General features: G+C 37.8%; 1 non-coding gene across 1 annotated transcript; it reads right to left on the bottom strand.

Annotated features, from left to right (window-relative positions):
* Positions 1–4,241: 4,241 nt before the first annotated feature.
* LOC127088912 (small nucleolar RNA R71) lies at positions 4,242–4,348 on the bottom strand. The gene has a single exon (XR_007790715.1). It is a non-coding gene; the product is annotated as a small nucleolar RNA R71 (small nucleolar RNA).
* Between the last annotated feature and the right edge of the window lie 13,379 nt (positions 4,349–17,727).

Here is a 17,727-nt window from a genome sequence, read left to right as displayed (position 1 = left end):
GTACTCGGTAGGGAGGATTACGATCCGATCCCCCACAACTACAGTTGGGTCCAATAAAGGGTTTACACATATTTATGTGCCAGAAACCCCATGCTCAAATCATAATCACTAACAGGCCACTCTACTATGAAACATGTACGGATAACGGGCTTAATGTGATTGCGCCTGAATGAAAAGGACACAAAAAGAGATGAAGAGGCAGGCCTAGGTATTGTGGGATAATATGGATTGGTTAATATAGTAATGAAGTTTATGTCCATATTTGCGGATTAGTGTCATCATAATACCCTTAGTTCACTCAGTTAGTACCTATCACTACATCCCAACTTGAACATAGAATTTTTACCTGAAGCACTCGTTTACACCAGTTTTTCTTTTATGAGCTTTTTAATGTTTTGCTTGAGGACAAACAAAGGTTTAAGTGTGAGAGAGTTTGATAACATTGAAATTTACCGTATTTTCGACTCCGATTTCACATGCATTCTAGTTGTTTTATTGTTATTTTGTTGTGTTATTGCTATGTTTTCCTTTGTTTTCAGGTTTTTACTTCAATCGGAGCCCCGATCGAGAAAAGGAGTGAAAAAGAGCTAAAAACCCTAAAATTCAGCATTTTGTACTTGTGGCTTACCCCATGGCTGACGCCATAGACCCTGCCATGACGTGTCCAAGCTCAACCTCCCTCAACTGCCACGTTCCCCACTACTTCCACTAAGGCGCCTCAGAATGGTCTTGTGGCGGGCGCCACAAGAGGAAAAGTTTTCCCTCCCATTTTCAAGTTGAAGGGCATCCTTGTCATTTCCATCTTTTTACTTGCTTATAAATAGAAACTCGAAATCACTTTTACAATCATCCAAACTTAGAATAGAGGCAAACTCAGAGCAACTTTGTTTCACTTAGGCATATATTCAATATTTTAAAGTGGTAATCGCTTCGCATTGGAGTGTTACCACAATTGTGTAATCAAGTCTGTGATAGAGTCTATAATCGAGTTTGGAGCACTTTGGAAGGAAGTTAATCCTGCCGCCATTTTCATTTCCGCTTTGCAATTTACTCAACCCTCCGATTGGAGCAGGTTTTTATTACTTTGCCTTTACTTTATTTATTTCCCGCACTCGCTTTAAATTATTTATTTTCCCGCACTCGCTTTAAATTATTTATTTCCTCACACTCGCTTTAAATTATTTATTTTCTCGCACTCGCACTACTTTTATTTACTTTCCGCACTCGCACTATTTTTATTTAAATTAATGAACTTTTACTTTACCATGTCTAACTAAATTTATAAGGTTAGAATGTAAGGATCGTAATTGAACCAATAATCCATAAAATTGTTCGTAGAAACACTTAAGGGCTATTTTAACTTTCAACTTAAGTTTTCCCGCACTTCAATTCTGTAGGGTAAGATCGAAAGCCGTCTAACGTCTATCTAAACTTAATTGTTTTTAACTATTTCAAAAACAGCGAAAGCGCTTTGTTTAGTTCATTAGGAGTTTTTAATTTAAGAAGAAAAGAGATTTTAAAACTATTTTCGGAAGCGTTTATAAGTTTAGAGTCTGGTTCGTGAGAACCTCTTTTGGTTAAGAAATCCAGGTTATAATACTTTTCAACTTAGTCAAGATACTATATTTCTTAAAAATAGGTTTACTACTCTAACGCAATGCACGCCTTTTTATAAGTGACAATAAGAGGGTTTGATTAGGGAGTACAACTCGGTTCTGAATACGCGAAAGCGATAGTTCCTGTTAAATTATTTCTTTTCAAAGTAGAAAACATTGACCATAAGTAGTTCTATTAGCAAGTACCACAATTACTAATTGATTACGTGAATTACATTCGACCCTGTCCTTATTAATTAAACTTTATTCAACATTTTACTTTCCATTGCACACTCTATAAACACCTATTTTGACCGCATTTGATAAACACCATAACGACAGATAACGATAGATTGACACTTGGTCTCTGTGGATTCGACAATCTTTTATATTACTCTGACGCGTTCGTATACTTGCGAAAGCACCCGCATCAGATCTATAAAGAGTTTTGTTTGAGGACAAGCAAAGGTTTAAGTGTGGGAGAATTTGATCACACTGAATCACACCGTGTATTTGACTCAGATTGCACATGTTTATTAGGTCTTTATTATCATTTTGCTTGTGTTATGCTTTCTTTTGTGTTGTTTTCAGGTATTTAGCTCTTTCAAGACCTTTATAGAAGAAACGAAGCGAAAAGACCATAAAATTAGGGTTTTCGGCAAATATTGTACTCATGGCGTTCTGCATGGAGGGCGCTATAGGAGAGGCCATGGCACATCAGCCCTTAACCAGGAGGAAACTGCCACGATCCCATGAACTTCCCCATTTACTCACATGGCGGGCGCCATAGAAAGGTGGCGGACGCCACCTTTGAATTCCATATTCCCACTAAAGAGAAGTTGAAGGGCATCCCGATCTTTGCATGCTGTTGAGTTCCTCTATAAATAGGTCGTTCTAGTTCACTTCCAAACAAGCCAACTTAGTTTACAACACTAAGACTATAATATCATCTGTAAAAGCGGTAATCTGTCACATCGAGGGGTTATCGCACCTTAGTGAAATTGAGTTAGAGCACTTTGATTTTGTCGTCATCTTTATTTTCAAAGTCAAAGGTTTATTTATTTCCTTGTACCAAATTTAAAGCCTCCGTTTGGAGCAGGTTCTAATTTAATCGTCTTTTTATTTTACTTGTCATGCTTTACTTTATTTAATTCCTTGTCATGCTTTACTTTATTTAATTCCTTGTCATGCTTTACTTTATTTAATTTCCTGCCATTGTCTTTACTTTATTTAATTTTTCGCCATTATCTTTATTGCTCATTTTAATTATTTTACACGCTTTACATGTTCTTCACGCCTTACATTCTAAACTTCTTTTCATCATGTTCAACATCGTTGTATTTGTTTGTATTACCATGTCTGGCTAAATCTTTCAAAGGTTAGAATGTAAGGTTCACGGTTAAAGAGATGTTTCACATATTGCATCTGTAGAAATGCTTTAGGGGCTGTTTTGATTTTTAATTCGGGTCTTCTGAAACAAACTTGGTTAATTTTGACTACTCAAGGAGTGCGAAAGCACCCTGGCTTAGTTAACTAGGAATTTTTATCACTTTAAGGAAAAACGATTTTTAAAACTGTTTTGGGACGCGTTGATAGATTTAAAATCAGGAAACTCCTTGGGTAAACTTTCCGAATCAAAATCACTTTTCAACTAAGCTTACGAGTCTTATTTCTTAAAAATAGGTTTACTACTTTAGCTTTCTGCGCACCTTTTATAAGTGACAATAAAAGGCCTTAATTTAAGGGTAAACTCGGTTCTGAATACGCGAAAGCGATAGTTCTTGTTAAATGGATTCTTTTCAAGAGTAGAAAATATTGCCCCAAAAGTAGTTCTATTTAGACAATCGAAGCATCGTTTAACTGACGTGAAATACATTCAAGCCTACCTTTATCTGCATTGTATTTATCATTTTCTTTATTTACTGTTATTTTGTGACATCAATATCTCATTTGTACCGTCTTAGATAAACATCGTAACAATAGTAATCGATAGATTGACGATTTGGTCTCTGTGGGATCGATATTCTTTTATATTACTCTGACGCGATTCGTGCACTTGCGAATTCAGCGATCAAGTTTTTGGCGTCGTTGTCAGGGATCAACTTCGTCAAATTTTGTACCCTGTTGTTACACCGTCCAGACTAAGGCATTATTACCCGGTAAATGCGAAGAACCTGTAGTACCAGAAATTTAGTAGATCCTTTAGCGGAACCCGAACGTTACACTCGTACACGCCTCTTACTCATCCGAATTAAGAAAGCTATGGCCGAGAATCGCGACCGGAGACCTCTTAAGGAATTTTCCCAACCCTCTGACGAGGAACCTAGTTCTAGTATAGTAAACCCCCTCATTCCTGCCAATAATTTCGAACTAAAACCATATTTACTACAATTAGTACAATAGAACCAATTCGAGGGTCTCGCTACTGAGAACCCAAATCAACATTTAAAAGTCTTTATCCAACTGGCCGACACCTTTAAATCCAACGGTGCTTCACCTGATGCGATTCGTTTAAGATTATTTCCTTTCTCCCTCAAAGATAGAGCACGTTCGTGGTTAGATTCACTTCCAGCTAACTCAATAACTACCTGGGAAAACCTTAGGAGAGTATTCCTTGCTAGATATTTTCCCCCTAGTAAGACTGTTGTTCTTCGAAACCAAATAACTAGATTTACTCAAAACCAAGGAGAATCACTTTTTGAGGCTTGGGAGAGATACAGGGAGCTGTTAAGAGTCTGTCCACACCATGGCCTAGAACAATGACTGATCGTTCATACCTTCTACAATGGACTCTATTATAACACAAAGATGAGCATCGACGTTGCCGCTGGTGGTGCGCTGATGAACAAACCTTACCCTGAAGCTTGTGACCTAATTGAGGATATGGTCCAAAACCATTACCAACGGGGAACTAAACGAGCATCGGTAGAGAAAAAGGAGACCCAAGGTGGAATACATGAGATAAGTTCTATGGACATGATGCAAGAGAAAATGGACGCTTTAGCCCTTAAGGTCGAACATATTTCTACAAACTCTAACACCGCAGTGGTAGTCCACACAGAGTGTGAACTTTGTGGATCTAAAGGACACGAATCGGCGGAATGTAACCTTTTGAACGACCTGAACACCGACTAAGTGAATTACGCCCAAGGTAACCCATTTTCAAACACTTATAACCCTAGATGGAAGAATCACCCGAATTTTTCCTATAAAAACCAGAACCCTATCCAAAATTTTGCACCTCAAAGACCACAAGGTTTTCAAGCCCAAAAACCAAATCAACCTATGCAAGTTGTGCCCCAGAAGCCTAACCTTGAGAAGATCATGGAGAACTTTATATCAGGCCAGACTCAGCAAAATAAAGAATTCCTAAACCAAAACATTCACGTAAACGAACTGATAAAGCAATTAGGGACTAAGGTTGATCATATAATTATTCACAATAAGATGCTTGAAACCCAGATCTCACAGGTAGCACAAAACCAAGCCCCACAAACTACACCTGGAGGGCATTTCCCTGGACAACCTCAACTCAACCCTCGATGGCAAGCTAACGCTATCGCATTACGAAGGGCCTTATAACCCAACAATGAGTGAGTCCAAAGCTTCTAAAGAAAATATGCCTACCAACCAAGGAGAGGAACCAGTGGAACCCGAAAAATAAACCGACCAAGAAGGAGAAACTAAGGATAAAACTTACAAACCACCACCCCCGTACAAACCACCAATCCCATATCCGCAAAGACTTAAACAAACCAAAACCAATAACCAATACCAAAAGTTTATAAAAGTAATAGAGAAGCTTCATGTAGAGATTCCTTTCACTGAAGCCATCACCCAAATTCCATCTTATGCCAAATTTCTCAAAGACATCTTAACCAACAAGCTTAGGCTTGACGATCCCAAACCCTTGGAATGCAACTTTATTTCCGAGAATGAACTTGCTAAGAAGGAGAAAGACCCTGGGATTTTTTCTATACCTTGCATTCTAGGGAGTCATGTGATCGACAAAGCTTTCCTAGACTTAGGCGCTAGTGTGAGTTTAATGCCCTTAGCTGTGTGTAAAAGGTTAAACTTAAGAGAATTAAAACCAACTAAGATGTCCCTCCAATTAGCCGATAGATCTATTAAGTATCCTGTAGGCATATTAGAAGACATCCTCGTTAGGATTGGTCAACTTTATATCCCAACAGACTTTGTGGTCATGGATATCAAGGAAGACGACAATATCCCTATCCATTTAGGTAGACCATTTTTATCAATAGTCGGAGCTATAATAGATGTTAAAAGAGGAAAATTAACTTTATAAGTAGGAGATGAAAAGATAAAGTTTATTCTTTCAAAGTTCCTGATGCCACCAATCATAGGAGACGCATGTTACACGATTGATATCATATATGAATGCATAAGGGAATTTGATCAGAAAGAACCTATGATCGAACCATATGATCCAAAAGTGAAGATAAGGTCAAGCTAGCAAGATGGTTCATGGTGGTTGACCAGAGAAAGTCAACTGGTTAAAATTGGGGTTTCCTAGACCCTATCTCCTACACGTTTTGTCATATTAAAATGATTCCCTAGACCCTATCTCCTACAACTTTCATGTTGAATTCAAGAGCTAATTTTGCTTGGAAAGTCATTTCTTATGGTGAAAGATTATAGGTCATTTTGTCTGAACCCTAATTTGGAGGTCAACTTCCCAAGACCATAACTTGCTCAATTTTTATGGTATGAAAGCCATTAAAACTGCATGATCAAATTAAACATTTCTACTTCAACTTTGATGTTTGGAGTAAGTGCAAATTCAACTTGCAAATGCATGTGCCAATAGGAAACATTATAGGTCATTTTGGCCAATACCATTGAACAAGTGATTTTCCTCAACTTCTAAAATGAATATCTCTTTCATGCCAAATCCAAATGAGGTCAAATTTGTGACTAAATTGAATATGTTTGAAATATATAAACTTTGATAAAGGGATTTTTCTCATTTTAAGTCCATAGAAAAAGTTAATTAAGGTGGAAGAAGTGAACATTTGACTTGGGACTTAGAAAATTTTCAAATATGTGTGATTTCCCAAACTTCCACCTCAAAATTCATCTTGATCCAGGATTCAAATGAAACAGTGTTCAACATGAAAGTTGTTCCCCTTGATCTCACCTTTCCAAAACATCCAAGATCACCTCATTTGGCCAAAGTATGAAGGACTTACGCATGGGTGTAAGTTGAAGGACCATTTGGATGTTTTCCACTTCCACTTTTCATACGCATTTGCATGGCCTTCCAACATGAATTCAGCATGATACACACTCATTTTTGGATCAGATCACATCATTTCATAGGCCTAGCATACGGCCATGCAACTATGCAAAGGGAATTTTGAAATTTTTCCAAATTTGGAAGTGTGTGGAAATCAATGCCATGGCCTAGAAGTAAGACCCTCATTGCTCAGAATTAGAGACCTCATGCCCAAGCTTTGAACCTGCAACCCCAAACCCTCACCATTGAAGGATAAACTTGAGGATTTTCTTGGAAAATCGAGTTTCAATTCTCCATCTGTTTTGAGATTGAAACTCCAAGAGTCCATCCCTTTCCTTGATCCATTTCAGTTCCAACAAGCATCTGAAGCAAGGCCAAGCATAATTGAAAGTAAGATTGTGTCAATCTAAAGCTCCATTGAAGGTGAATTTAAAGAATTTTCATCTCTTTGATTCTCCCTCAATTATTTACCATTCTTGTTAATTTTTGGTTGTCTAAAGTCCTATCAATGTAGGCAAGAAGATTGAATTGCTTTGAGATCAAATCGAAGCAACTCAGTTCATGATCCTCAAAATTCAAATCCATGTATCTTTTTATATACTTGGAATTGGACAAAATTGAGGCCAGGTCCGTGCTCCTGAGCATTTTTCCTTCAAATTAGTGTATTCACTTTTATTTTTCCATTGAGTTGAGCTTGGACAAGTCTGGTGGTCCTCACCGGAGAAGATGATCGGAGTTAGGGCTCTGGTCGTGTGTTGGCAAGGTTCCAACTATCTGATCTGGTTCATAGCTTCTAATCTTGGCCATTGGTTTTGATTACCACGCGTGTGGCGCTTTGACTTGAGTCCATCAGGGAATGCACGCGCGTGGCCATTAGATCTGCCACCTCAATTAATGAGGGAGATCTGATGGCCATTGTTTTTTATATTTATATTTTATTTTCTGATTTTTCGTTTAATCCATTTATTTTAATTAATTCATATTAATTTTATTTTTAATCCAAAAAATACGGGACTTTCACCAAAAAATTCAAATATTTTCCTATTTTATTTTCTGAATTAAAATTACTTTATGGATTAATTTTGATATTTTTCATGAATTAATTTTTTGTGTGTATAACTTTAATTGGTTAAAAATACTTCTGACTTTTAAAAAACTATTAAATTTTTTGTCTAAGGTCCTTTGACCTTGTTTGACCTATGACAAATTCTTGGCCATTTATTTGGTGTTTTGAAAAGGTTTTAGGTTTTTGATCAAACATAATTTAATTTAAATGCATTTTAATTTGATTTTTAATTGATTATTTGTGTAGAAATTATGTTGAACCATTTTTATTGACTTGTGAAGTTTGACTATGTGTTTGAGTCTTGGTCAAGATTGATTTGACTTTTGTTGGATTAAAATCATTGAATTTAGGGGATTGATGAAATGTACATTACATCTCCCAAATGAATGAATGATTTTAATTTGATAAAATTCCTCCCATGACCAATTTGTGTTTGTCTCATCTCCCCTCCCTCTTCATCTTCAATCCCATTCTATCCCATCCCTTTCATTGACCAATGAAGTCTCAATATCCTAAGGCTAATTGGTTCATCAATAACTTTATATTAGATGAACCAATACAAGTATGGATGAGATTATGTCCATCCTTTGATCATTTTATTTTTGTGTGTGGTAAGTTTTAGGAGTATGGTTCATTATACCATCTCTCTAACATGCATTAACACTAAAATTTCTATTGCCCAACCTCAGATAGTTGTGACTTCTACATGAGTCCAATTACGATTGCTTTACATAGCACTAAATTTTGACCCAAAAGCATATCATTCTTGTAAGTCTCCCCCCTTTCATGATATTGTGTGAAAACTTGGCATTTTTTCCTTCCTTTGGAAGATGTCTTGGTTCAAGGATACATGCTTGTGAATAGAGGATTGAGTGTTCTCCAAAGAATGAATTAATCAATTGAAAAGAAAAACTCCACTAACATCTAATCAACTAACATTTGACTAACTTTTATCATTCTTTCTTTCAATTTCAAGTCATTTACTTTATGTAATTTAAATTCAAGTCATTTACCATTTCATTTGCCATTTTACACACCATTTAACTTGTTTATGTTTATGTCATTTTCACTTTGCTCATTTGAGCCATATATTGTGATTGTATATATTTGTTTGTGTATCTTCTTTGTGTTTATGGTCTTAGGACCTTAAAATACTTAATAAACAACAAAAACACTAAAAAATGTTTGTGTGGACTGTCAGATTTGTTATGAGCATTGGACTTAGAGTTAGGCAACATTCCCTATGTAAAGGAATTGGCCAATGCCAACTTTTCTAAGTCCAAGTTATTGTGATTTGAGCTTCCATCTGATGTAAGTATTGGGATCCATATGAATTCATATGTTATATGGTCTTGATGCAAATGTTACTTTGAACCTGTGCCTAATGCCTTATTCTAAGCCTATAAAAGAGTATATCATCTGATACATAGGAAGATTAAGAAGAAGACTGTTGAGTTGCTTGCCTGGATGTGGCTATATTTATTTGATGCCTTGCTCTTTATCTTGCTACTTGCTTATTGATATTGCTTGATTTTAAAGTCCAAAGGAAAAGTCGGTTTCTATATGACATTCTTGTCTATTGGATTGTATCCCATTGGTCAGATCTTTTCAACTCTTAACTTTTAAATTTTTGCTTAGGATTAGTCTCTTCATCTCATCCCACTTCTTAAATTTCAAAATATCTCCCCCTTTTCAAAAATATTCTTTACTTGTGATTTCTAAACTTAGACTCTTTGCAAATTAGAAACTTTGGCCTTATGTCATTGCATTTTAAAAATATTTTCTTAAATCACACTTGTAAATGAACTTAATCATATTGACTTAAAATTTCAAAAGACAAAAAGAACTAACACTCATTCAAACTCTTTTAGGCCTTTTGGGCCTCTTTTAAATTTATTTATTTTTTGTTAAAAGCAACTCACTCACTTTGAAATTGATACCACGAACTACGAAGTTTTGATCCCTCATTTTATGTTGGTACGTAGGCACAAGTCCGAAGGTCTTGTCAAACACAAAAATATAATTAATAAATTTTTTTCTCATCCCCACACTCTATTTATTACAAACATATTTTGTACCAAAAACACATACACACATAAAAAAGGGCTCCGTAGGAGTACCTAGGACACTTTGGGTGCTAACACCTTCCCTCTGTGTAACCAACCCCCTTACCTGTAATCTCTGGCATTTTATTAGTTTTGATTTGAAAATTTCTTATCTTTGGGTTTTGTTCGTGCTTTTCCCTTTTCCTTTGGAAACAATAAAAGCACGGTGGTGACTCTGGTTTTATTGATTTTAAGTTTATCCATAGCTTAATGGTCATGAATTTACCGCTATAGAAATTAAGCGGTGACTCTGCTGGGGAGTAGTCTCCAGTGGGTTTAGCCTTTTTTATGTGTATATAATTGTATATTTGATGTTTGTATATTTGTTTGTGTGATATAATCTACTTGTTGTGCTAAGTGATCTCTGAGTGGTGAGATAAGTTCTAACCTGAACTTGAGTGCAATTAAGATAGAAGGATGGTATAATCATGTTTGACTTGTGTGGAGTAGTCCTTAACAAGTTGGCTTGAGACCCATCTACTCAGTGGAGACCCTTTTGGAGTTATTGATGTCACACAAGTTATTTGTGTTTATGAATTACTTTCTCTGATTTGGGGTCCGAGAAAATGAGGACCGTAGAACATTTAACCCCATTTGGCCTATTTAGGACGTAGTGCGGAGACTATTCAAGTGTAGACTTGATAACAATTATTACGCGATACTAAACTCGGACAATTTTCTCTTGAGAATATTATGGGTTGATGAGTCAGTCATCCTAACCTGTAATATCCTATAGATGGAATTAAGACTCTGGGAACTTTTTAGAACATGATCTATGGGTTTTTATCCTTAGTACACTCCTTTAGGATGTTTCTTAACCTGAAGCCATTCTCGTGACTCACAACAAACCCTTGATTCTTGGTTGATCCAATCAAGTCTTGTCAATATCAATGGAACTTGGGTGTTGATAAGGTGAAAGCCATAATCCACCAAAATGGATGATTGATCTTGACAATGACTTGATTCATCCCTTGACCTTTATTTGTTTGCCTTGTGTGTGATCCCTTATTTGTGATTGTTGCATTCATGCATCCATGCACATTATAACATTCATGACACGAAAAATAACTTCAAGGAATTGAAGTTTTATTTGCAAATATTTTCAGACCATGGATTTTGGACGGAAGAACACTAAGAACTACAATTTCAGATGTCCCGATTTGAAAGAGTTAAGGAAGCTATCATCTTTTGTATTAGATCCCTTAGACTTCAAGCAACGTCATGGGAAACTTCTATCTATGTTATCTGCTGATGTAGTGGAAGGACTCTTGAGTGTGTTGGTTCAGTTTTATGACCCTCTTTACCGTTGCTTCACCTTTCCCGATTATCAGCTTATGCCTACGTTAGAGGAGTATGCCCATCTCTTGGGAATACATTTTTCTGACAAGTTGGCATTTAGTGGATTGGAAGAGATTCTCGTATCTCATATTATAGTTAAAGCTCTTCATCTAAAGAAGTATGAGATTAAGGCTCATTGGGTGAAGCAAGGAGGAATGTTTGGGTATACTTCTGAGTTTCTCATAGAGAAAGCTACTGCTTTTGCTCAAGCCGGTAGTGTGGACGCTTTTGAAGCCATTTTTGTGTTGCTCCTCTATGGTTTGGATTTGTTCCCTAACATTGACGGTTTTATTGATGTTAACCCCATTAGAATATTCTTGATTGGGAATCCTATACCTAATTTATTGGGTGATATGTATTTCTCTTTGCATTTAAGGAATTCTAAAGGTGGTGGAACTATTGTGTGTTGTGTTCCTCTTTTGTACAAGTGGTTTATTATGCACTTGCCTCAGACGCCTGCTTTTATGGAGAACAAGCAATGTCTACGGTGGTCTCATAGACTTATGTCCCTCACTAATGATGATATAGTTTGGTATGACTCCATATTGAGTAGCTTGGATATTATTGATATTTATGGTGAATTCTCTAATGTGCCTCTCATTGGTACACAAGGAGGAATCAACTACAACCCTGCTTTGGCTTGTCGTCAACTTGGGTTCCCCTTGAGAGACAAACCTAATAACACTCGGTTAAGAGGGCTTTTCTATCAAGAGGGTAAAGATCCCCAACATTTGAAGTAGAAGATGATGCATGCTTGGCATAATGTGCATAGGAAAGGAAGATCCGAGCTTGGTCCATGCAATTGTGTAGCTTTGGAAGCTTACACTACTTGGGTGAAGAATAGAGCTTTAGAATTGAAGATGTCGTACGCCTGTGAAAGACCTATGGATTTGGTTATGGCTGAGCCATCAACTCTCCCTAACCAAGATGTAGAGGAGTTAGAAGACGCACTCACCAAGATGAAGCAAGAGAAGGATGTGTGGGAAGAGCGGTTCCATGCTTTAAGCTGAAGGCATGAGGAGTTGCAGCTTGAGTCAAAGAATAAAGACGCGCTTATTGAACTTCTGGAAGACCGAGTAGTGAAGAGACAGAGAGAACCAAAGGGTCTATCTTTCTCTAGTATGCCTCATCCTTCTGGTGTTGGGAAGAAGATTTTTGATCGGCTTGTCCTCGAGAAGGCTCAGATGAAGACTTGTTTTGAGACCGAGATCCGATGCATCCGAAGGAAGTATGCGCTTGCAGCCAGATCATCTGACACTGTTGTTAGGGGACCCTTAGGATGATTAGTTTCCTTTTCTCTTGTATTTGTATTTTGGTTTCTGAAATTGTACTCAGTGTAATCTTTCTAAATTATATGAATAAAAGAGATTTTTATGGTCAATCAAGTTGTTATTATTGTTATTATATATTTGCAAATAAAATAGTATGTTCCTTGAAATAAAAACAAACAAAACATTACATTTCATGCATCATTTGCATAAACAGGTTTTCTTCCGCCATATGTCTTATCGGTTATTCTTCTGCGCTTCAGCCAAGCTGACTCACCGATACAACACTCGCGCCAATCAACCCAGAATTATGGAGCACTTAGAGAAAGAGAACCGAGAACTTAAGGATGAGATTGATCGCCTAACTGCTATGATGGAGTCTGTTCTAGCTGCTCAGAACCAGTCTTCTCCAACTCCCTCAACTCCTCATCCTCAGAGGACTGTCATCTCAGAGGTTGCTAGCTCGACTGTGCCAATTGTCGCTACTCAGTTTGGTCCAACTATGACTGCTGGATTCCCGTGGGGAATGCCACCGAACTTTTTGCCTGAAGGGTTTGCACCCACATTTGCTTCTATGTCGGCATCTAGCCAGATCATGTATGTGTTGCATCTAGTTGTTCACACTCTACCCCGTGTTGAGGACACCATCTTCCATTCTGAGCCGTCTGAGGGCCCATATGTTTATGAGAAGATGGATGAAATGAAGGATCAGTTCCTTGAGATGTGAAAGGAATTGAAAACATTGAGAGGAAAGGACCTGTTTGGTAAGAGTGCTGTTGAACTTTGCTTAGTGCCGAATGTCAAGATCCTGATGAAGTTCAAAGTCCCCGACTTTGAAAAGTATAAGGGAAATACTTGTCCACTTAGCCACCTCATCATGTATTCCAGGAAAATATCAACGGAAACTGATAATGATCAGGTATTGATTCACTACTTCCAAGACAGTCTGACTGGTGCCGCTTTGAGATGGTACATGAGGCTAGACAGTGCAAGTGCTCGCACGTTCAATGATTTGGGTGAAGCTTTTATAAAGCAATATAAATACAATATGGACATGGCGCCTGATATAGACCAGTTGAGGTCTATGTCTCAGAAGGACAAGGATACATTCAAAGAGTGTGCCAAGAGATGGAGAGAGCTTGCTGCTCAAATCAATCCTTTGTTGGAAGAGAAGGAGATTACCATAATTTTCCTAAAGACCCTGAGTTCATTTTATTACGAACGCATGATTTCTAGTGCCCCTAGTGACTTTACCGAAATGGTAAACATGAGAATAAGGTTAGAGGAAGGGGTCCGTGAAGGACGTTTGTAAAAGGAAGAGGTGTCATCAAGCAAGAAATATGGAACAAAAAGAAGGAAGGGGAAACTATTGCAGTATCAGTAGGAAGGCAGAGGAGGCCTCATGTCAAAAGAAATCTGCAACCACGTCAGCATCATCATCAAGGAGGTCTCAAGAACCTACTCCAGCCAAGGAATCCACCTCAAATTCCATAACCACTTCCATGGTGGTATAAGCCCGAACTCCGTTGTGCCTTTCATCAAGGAGCTCCCGGCCATGATATCAAAAACTGTTACCCGCTGAAGTATGAGGTCTAGAAGCTAGTGAAGAGTGGGATGGTATCCTTTGAGGACTGTGCACCGAATGTGAAAGTCAACCTATTGCTTGCTCATGGTAATTCCTCTGTCAATATGGTAGATGGTTGTCCTGGAGAGTTTAATATCTATGACGTCCGCTTTATCAGAAGGTCCTTGGTAACAGTGCATAAGGATATTTTCCTGGTTAGTGAATGTGAGCATGACCTTGATGGTTGTGCAATTTGCAGTGTAAACCCTCGAGGGTGCGTCATTGTCAAGAGAGATATTCAAAGGCCGATGGATGAGGGTATGATTCAAATTTTCCAGTCTCGTCACTTGGGTGACGATGTTAATGTGATTGTTCTAGTGTTTAAAACCCTGGAGTGGGTAGTGATTCAATTCGATAGCAGCATTAGCAACAACGTCAATAGATCGGTATCACTGTTAGGGATACGGTTAGCAGGCCCAGTCCCGTATGCATCTGATAGAGCTATTCCGTATCAGTATAATGCCACCATGGTGGAGAATGGTCAAGAGGTTCAGTTGCCTACGACTAATTCTTTTGTCAATATAGCCGATGTAACGAAGGTGACCCGTAGTGGTCGTGTGTTCGGTCCCGTTTTCCCGAAGGAGGTGATATAGGATGTGTCTGTTAGTAAGAAGGTGGATGTACTTGCAGTGAACCCCGTTAGTGCTCCAATGTGTCAGTTTGGTGAATTCAGCAAATTGAAGCCTAATGATGATGATGAGGTACTAAGATTAATCAAGAAGAGTGAATTTAATATGGTGGAGCAGCTGCTCCAAACTCCGTCGAAGATTTCAGTGTTGTCTCTGTTGATGAATTTTGAAGCGCACAAAGAAGCATTGCAAAGAGTGTTGGAACAAGCTTATGTTGAGCACGATGTAACTGTGGATCAGTTTGACCACATTGTGGCTAACATTACTTCCTGCAACAACTTGAGATTTTGTGATGAAGAACTTATCGAGGAAGGAAGAAATCACAATCTGGCACTACACATAACAATGAACTGCAAGGAGGATGCATTGTCAAATGTGTTGGTTGATACCGGTTCTTCTTTGAATGTACTCCCTCAATCAACTCTTTCCAGATTATCCTACCAAGGCGCCCCGATTAGGTATAGTGGCGTAATCGTCAAAGCATTTGATGGTTCTCGCAAGACTGTTATAGGAGAAGTGGACCTTCTAGTGGAGATAGGTCTGAGTGATTTCTAGATTACTTTTCGAGTAATGGATATCTGTAACACCTCAAAATTTGCCCTCTTCTCTGGGGACTAGCTTAACATATTGCATAACATTTTTAGGTCATTAGGCATTGCATATTGCGTATCATGTGGTTACATTGTGCCAATCATCCTCCTAAGTCTTGGTCAGAAGGTGGAGAGGTTATGTGCAAGCCTAGGGTTTTATTGACTGATCATTAGCCATCTGAGGATTGGGCTATGAGTTAGGGTTTTTGGAGATTGAGCTACATCTTGGTTGAAATGATACATCATCATCATCATGGTCTTGTTATCATCCAAGAAGTTCAAGAGTTTGATCAGCTGCCTTGAGATTAGGGTTTTGACCACTGGTCAACCCTAATCATTTGCATTGGGCCAATCAGGGCTTGGCAACGAGATGGGGTCTATGATGGATATGGGGATCATTTCATGATTTTATTGAGCTTATGGAGGCTAGGGTTTCATCCTTGAGCCATTTCATCAGAGAATTGGGGCTCAGATTGATCAGTGCATTGCCAAATTCATCTATCAGTTGAAAAAGTCAACTGTGGTTAACTGTGCTTGATTTAATGGATTTGGAGGTGGGAGAGAGTTGGATACACTTCATTCATGTTGGAACAAGTGTTATTTGACATGTCAAAGCTCAAGAATGGAGAAAATAAAGTCAGAACAAAAATTGCCAAAAATAGAAAGTGACTTGTAATGGAAGTTTCCAAAAATGGAAAGTTTTTGACCACAAAATTACATGTCCAAGGAATCTTCAAATGAAAATTTGTTCAACATGAAGGTTGTAGATCTTGGTCTCACCTTTCCAAAAAGTCCAAGAACTTGAAATTCCCATGTATGGTTGGCAAGTTATGGTCCATTCATTTTCCAAAAAGGCTTATAATCAAAGTGGCATAACTTTCACATGGAGTGTCCAAAATGGATGATCTTTTCATGAGCAAACTCCATTTCACATGTACTTTCATGGTGCATAATTGGAATTTATCAAAAATGGTCAATGCAAAAGGTCAATTTTCAAGTGTACAATTAAAATCCAAGGGCAAAATGGTACAACTTGAGAAATAATTGGAATTTCGGAATGGGAGTTTTTGCAACACATCACAAATGCCAAATAGAAGTGGTTTGAACTGTCATGAGTTTTCAAGATGCAATATTTGGCTAGGCTACTTTTGAACTTGCACTTAAAATGCAATTTTGGCATAGCATAGTGAAAATGAGAAATACAAAGCCAATTAACATGAGACAAAAGCCAACACATTCCAAATGGTAATTAGAAGATGTCTGAGCTGTCACATTGCTGTCATGTGGCCTAATGTGAAAAGTCATTTTTGCCCTTGCCTTAAGTTTAACATTATGCTAATCAAATGCATTTTTTGCTAATTGGTGATTAAGAGGTGATTAAGGCATGAGTATTTAATCCTAATTGTAACTGAATTGCAGAGAATAATCACAATTTTCAAGAGCTGTAACAAACTTTCACCAAAACCTCTCAAAAACTCTTCAATCTTCATCAAGCATTTTTCAACTTTTCTCCATCAAATCTCAATCAATTTGCACGATTCTTGATGGATTCATCTTCTCCAAGCCTCAATCTCCAACTGTTTTGACAAATCAAAGCCGAAAACTCCAAGATCAAGGACTGTCATGCTTGTGCTCATCAATGGCATTTGGAGAGTTCTCACATCTGGATCAACCTCGAGCTAAGATAACTTCTCCATTCACCTTCCTATACTTGGATACACATCTGTTTTGGACAATTGGAGCAAAATACACACAAATTCATCACTGTCTTCAATCTAAGGTGTAAATTCGAATCTCGTTATTGCTTAAATTAGTATATGCGTTTTGTAGATCGTTCATCATAGGTTAACATGCTGCTTGTGGTTTGTGAATTGATTGAGTGTAGAAAGAGAAATCATGATTTTAAGTTTGATGTTCATTTCTTTTTTGGTTCGATCTGTGATGTGTGTTGAGAATTAAGAAAAATCATTAGCATATCTTGAATGTACATGTTAAGACGATTCCAACGGTTATAGATTTGCGCATTTTGGTTGAGAAATGACCGAAACCGAATTTGAAGAAGAAGAACGCATGAACACGATGAAGGACGGAAAATTCTGGAAAACTGGCGTTTGATCCGTCCGTTTCCTTGCCATTTTTGAACTTTTGTTTCGCGCCAGATTCCGTCCAATGGAGCGCTGACACCGCATAAATGACACTACGTCGTTTTGGCCTGGCTGGTGGTAATTACAATCGTGCCACTGCAGTTTAAT

Source organism: Lathyrus oleraceus, chromosome 5 (assembly GCF_024323335.1).
Source record: "Lathyrus oleraceus cultivar Zhongwan6 chromosome 5, CAAS_Psat_ZW6_1.0, whole genome shotgun sequence".
In the NCBI taxonomy this organism is placed as follows: Eukaryota; Viridiplantae; Streptophyta; class Magnoliopsida; order Fabales; family Fabaceae; genus Lathyrus; species Lathyrus oleraceus.
Note: the sequence above shows the minus strand (reverse complement) of the source record. Positions and strands in the feature narration are given on the sequence as shown.